Genomic DNA, 4,959 nt, shown 5'->3' with positions numbered 1-4,959 from the left:
AGGTTACATAACAAACCATAGACATTTTAGCATGTTGAAATATGGAAAAATATATACATATATATAAACTAATACAAACCATAGACATTTAGCATGTTAAAATGTGTACACAAATTAAAAGCTGTAACAGGATATAAAACGTATTCAGTTCACTTTTTCACCTAAAACTGGAAATTTAATAATTTCTTTTTATGGCGTGGCCTATGATAATCTTATAACCATAAGGTCTAAACCTTTTAGAAAATTTTGTTTTAGTGCAGCTTAAACGAGTAGAACATTGGAACAGTAGTTACAATATGTAATGCTTGGAGACGGCTTGAATGGATAACGAAGAAAAACTTTAATATAAGTTTAACATAACAGCAAATGTGCAACGTTTCTACAAGGTTTTGTCATCATTAGGTACAATATATATTTTTTGCTAGTTGAAAAAAAAATCTAGTAGTAGGTTGTAGGATGGAGCAAATTTTAAGAAAACTGGTTCTTTTTATGTCAGTTCGACAAATACGAAGTTTCCTTATTCACTAACAAAATACGTCCCTGCCCTCTAGTGAGTTGTAATGCAAACAAATTAAATAATTACGATAACTAGATGATCATGTAATACCTGTCATCTAGTGACAATTTGTAAAATTACATTTACAATGTTAACAGTTCATAATATGATAGGTATTATTACTTCCATGATTTATATTCAACTTATAAAGGTTATTGACAGCTATCTATAATGATATACCATTATCAGATATATGATTAGCATATAAACAATTTACATAAATGTCAGTTCATTGGTCAATAAAGAATTGTATTCCAAAAATTATTATTTTCAAAATAAGATATTTTGTAAAATGCTTGGTTGTTTTTGAATTTCGCGCAAAGCTACACGAGGGCTAACCATCCCTAATTTAGCAGTGAAAGACTAGAGGGAAGGCAGCTAGTCATCACCACCCACTGCCGATTCTTGTGCTACTCTTTTACCAACGAAAAGTTGGATTGACCGCATCATTACGCCTGAAAGTGCGAGAATGTTTGGTGGGACGATGATATGAACCCACGATTCGCAGATTGCGAGTCGAACGCCCTAACCACTTGGCCATTGTTTGCTAACTGAAATATAGAAATATTAGATCTATTATAGTAGAATTGTACATTATTCACAAAGAAGCTGTATGCGAAATATTATGATTGTACGTTAAGCCGTTTGGAAATGACAATGGAAGTAAAGTCATAATTTCTACAAACTCCAGGAGGCCATCAGAACACTTGAGTTGTAATTATGAGCATAAAAAAGTATCTTAAAGCATTTAATGCTCTATCAAAATATGTTTGGTATATTACATATGGTACTTAATACCATTCACAAAAAAGCTTTAGTTAGAGTCAACTTCCATACATTGATGCGAAGTTTCATTAACCTTGAAACTGACGTGTTACTTTCAATTTAGGTTATTAATAAATCACTATAAATGAAACGTAAGGGCATCCTTCAAAGTAGTTAAAGTTTCTTTATTTTAGAAACTCTACAAAACATATCCTGCACTTGAAATCCGTAACTATGCTGACTGCTGAACATTAGATCTTGACCTTTATATACCACTATCCTACATTTTAAAACTGACGTGTTATCTTCAATACATGTAAATAAAGACTTGTAAAGTATCACACATACTGAAACATTGGGTTTACTGTCTATCATTATAGATTAAAATTTGCAACCAAAACAAACTTGTTAATTTAATCTTGGTAACACATACATATTTCAGTTTGTGTTATTTGTAAATACCAAAGTTATTATGCTGTCTGTTTGTCAGAGGAATTTGTCCCTCAGATACAATTGAAGAACACTGTCCAAACTGTAATATGAACAATGATGATGTGTCTAAACGATTACACCTTCAAGAAGTTAGACTATGTATAGATCTTCGTGTGTTATATTTGTAAAACTATATTTAAACAACAAATATCTGAGTTCTAGATCAAAAACAGAAAGTGGTAACTTAGAAGTATAAAATAATTTTATATTGTACCATGAAATATTGATAATGTACATTTAACTTTCTGTGTTGTTATGTAAAGTTCGGTGACATACAAAATCCGTTCTTCATTGCCAGAGTTAATGTATAGTGGACATACATTCATACAAGTATGGTACATTTAAGTTAGTGTAAATCATTGTTATACTTCTGTTGATATAAGAAGTTCATTGTAGTAACAGGAATAAGTTAAAGTTATAACTCGTACGGTTCTCCTTAACTTACAGTTACCTAAGTTCAGTGATCTGAATAGTCTTCTTATCATCGATAAAAACCATTAATTTCACGGCAATCTGGTGTACAACGCTGAATATATCGACGACAGTATCGGAGTCTCATGCCGGATAAAAAATTCAGACAAACACCGAGATAATCAGAGTTTCTCCACGTACTGACCTACAAATAACTTATATTCAATTTACACTAAATATACGACGACTTTCTTGGTTACGTCTGGATTACTATTCACGTGGATGTTTCTAGACATGCGAGATAAAACTACATTTAAGAACACGTGGATATTTCTAGACAATCATAGTAACACTGCATATAAAAACACGTGGATATTTCTAGACAGCCATGATAATAGTACATATAAGAACACGTGGATGTTTCCAGACATCCATCATAATGCTACATGTAAGAACACGTGGATGTTTCTAGACATCCATGAAAACTCTAGATATAAGAACACGTGGATGTTTCTAGACATCCATGATAACACTACATTTAAAAACACGTGGATATTTCTAGACAACCATGATAATAGTACATATAAGAACACGTGGATGTTTCTAGACATCCATCATAACGCTACATATAAGAACACGTGGATGTTTCTAGACATCCATCATAACGCTACATATAAGAACACGTTGATGTTTCTAGACATCCATCATAACGCTACATATAAGAACACGTGGATGTTTCTAGACATTCATGATAACACTACATATAAGAACACGTGGATGTTTCTAGATACGCATGACAACACTACATATTAAAACACCCTTAATATTAACAGACAAGTATCACTTCATATATAAATACTATCAGAATAAATAAGCGAATGTGATGAGACTATATATTAAGATATCATACATAAGTTGTAGACCAAAATGATAAGGCTACATATGTCTAAAGCATAAGAGTGTTAATACACAAAGGTGGCTTCTTTGTAGTTTTAACTATATACTTTTTCAAATAAAAATAAAAATTATCTGATGTTAGAGTTACGGGTGAATAAAATAATTGAATACCGTGTTTTACGTAGAAATAGCAGAGACTCGGCTCGTTTCTTTTGTTAGACGTCACAGGAATCTTCAGTATATTTCTCTCGGCTGTGAATACCGTGTTTTACGTAGAAATAGCAGAGACTCGGCTCGTTTCTTTTGTTAGACGTCACAGGAATCTTCAGTATATTTCTCTCGGCTGTGAATACCGTGTTTTACGTAGAAATAGCAGAGACTCGGCTCGTTTCTTTTGTTAGACGTCACAGGAATCTTCAGTATATTTCTCTCGGCTGTGAATACCGTGTTTTACGTAGAAATAGTAGAGACTCGGCTCGTTTCTTTTGTTTGACGTCACAGGAATCTTCAGTATATTTCTCTCGGCTGCTAGCTGATTTCAAAGGATATTTACACTCTCGTACGCTTGACGTCATCTTGAATTATGTCATGGTTGGCCAATGGTGCACCTGTCTGGAACTTGGTTTTTGTACGATCATTTTATGGGATTTTGACAACGAAATACATATTATAAGTCCTACTAAAAAAAAACAACAAAAAGTACTTGTACACACTGTTATTGCTTAAAGCTAATAACATTTATATTACGCATGGTTAGACATGTGTGAATATAAATAAAAAGAACATTAAAACGACAGTGAAGAGAAGTCGGAGGTTACACGATCGTACATGGCTACTCCCGAGCCCTTATTAAAAGTAAAAACAACTGAAACAAAAGTGACATCTGTCGGTTTCGAGAATTAAACTAAGTTTTACTACAATCTGTATGTGAGACAGATTGAACCTTATGTAACTTCCCGTTTTTATAACAAATTCGAAATTTTTGGAAAGATACACCGTTTCTTTACATTAACAAATCGAAAAACGAAAACCACAAAAAAATTAGTGAGTTACTATTTTAAGCACGATTCTTCTTGAATAACGCAACTAACAAGCAAATCCGGTTACAGCGTAAGCGTGAACTCATAACGCAAATAACAAGCAAATCCGGTTACAGCGTAAGCGTTAAACTCATAACGCAAATAACAAGCAAATCCGGTTACAGCGTAAGCGTTAAACTCATAACGCAAAGAACAAGCAAATCCGGTTACAGCGTAAGCGTTGAACTCATAACGCAACTAACAAGCAAATCCGGTTACAGCGTAAGCGTTAAACTCATAAGAAAATCGTTTGTCATAGTTCGTTTTCTGTGTCCCCCGGTAGGACAACGGTAAGGTTCGATGCTAAAATCCGTGGTTCTATTCCCCGCTGTACAGATAGCTCTATGTGGCTAAAACAAACAAATAAATCGTTTTCGGTTCTTGATCAGCTGAGATTTCAACAAAAGCTTTATTATAAAGCTAGAATAGGTGTTTTAGAACTGATAAGAAGTTTTGGTATACCCTAAAAATAATTTTTTATACTTTTTTCTAAGGAACAAAAAGAATGACCATTTCTAGACTTAACTTCAAGAGCAGATTGATTTTTTTCTTTAATATTTTAATACAAAATAAAGTACGAACCTAGTGTATTATCTAATGTGTGACTTTACAAAATAAAGTATGAACCTAGTGTACTATCTAATGTGAGACTTTATAATATAAAATATGAGCCTAGTGTACTATCTAATGTGTGACTTTACAAAATAAAGTATGAACCTAGTGTGCTATCTAATTGTGTGACTTTACAAAATAAAATAT

At 32.8% G+C, this 4,959-nt stretch overlaps 1 protein-coding gene across 3 annotated transcripts in view; it reads right to left on the bottom strand.

The window, feature by feature from the left end:
• LOC111089550 overlaps positions 1-3,944 on the bottom strand; it is a 37,910-nt gene extending 33,966 nt beyond the window's left edge. For 2 of the 3 annotated variants that reach the window (XM_022402272.1, XM_022402273.1), the window contains exon 1: positions 3,293-3,944. The gene's annotated coding sequence lies outside the window, so the exon portion shown is untranslated. The remainder of the gene's footprint in view (positions 1-3,292) is intronic. The other variant, XR_002613794.1, reaches the window with a different exon arrangement.
• Positions 3,945-4,959: the final 1,015 nt, after the last annotated feature.

Source organism: Limulus polyphemus, unplaced genomic scaffold (genome assembly GCF_000517525.1).
Source record: "Limulus polyphemus unplaced genomic scaffold, Limulus_polyphemus-2.1.2 Scaffold6591, whole genome shotgun sequence".
Lineage (NCBI taxonomy): Eukaryota > Metazoa > Arthropoda > Merostomata > Xiphosura > Limulidae > Limulus > Limulus polyphemus.
The sequence above is the reverse complement of the archived record's forward strand: the minus strand, read 5'-3'. Positions and strand labels throughout refer to the sequence as shown.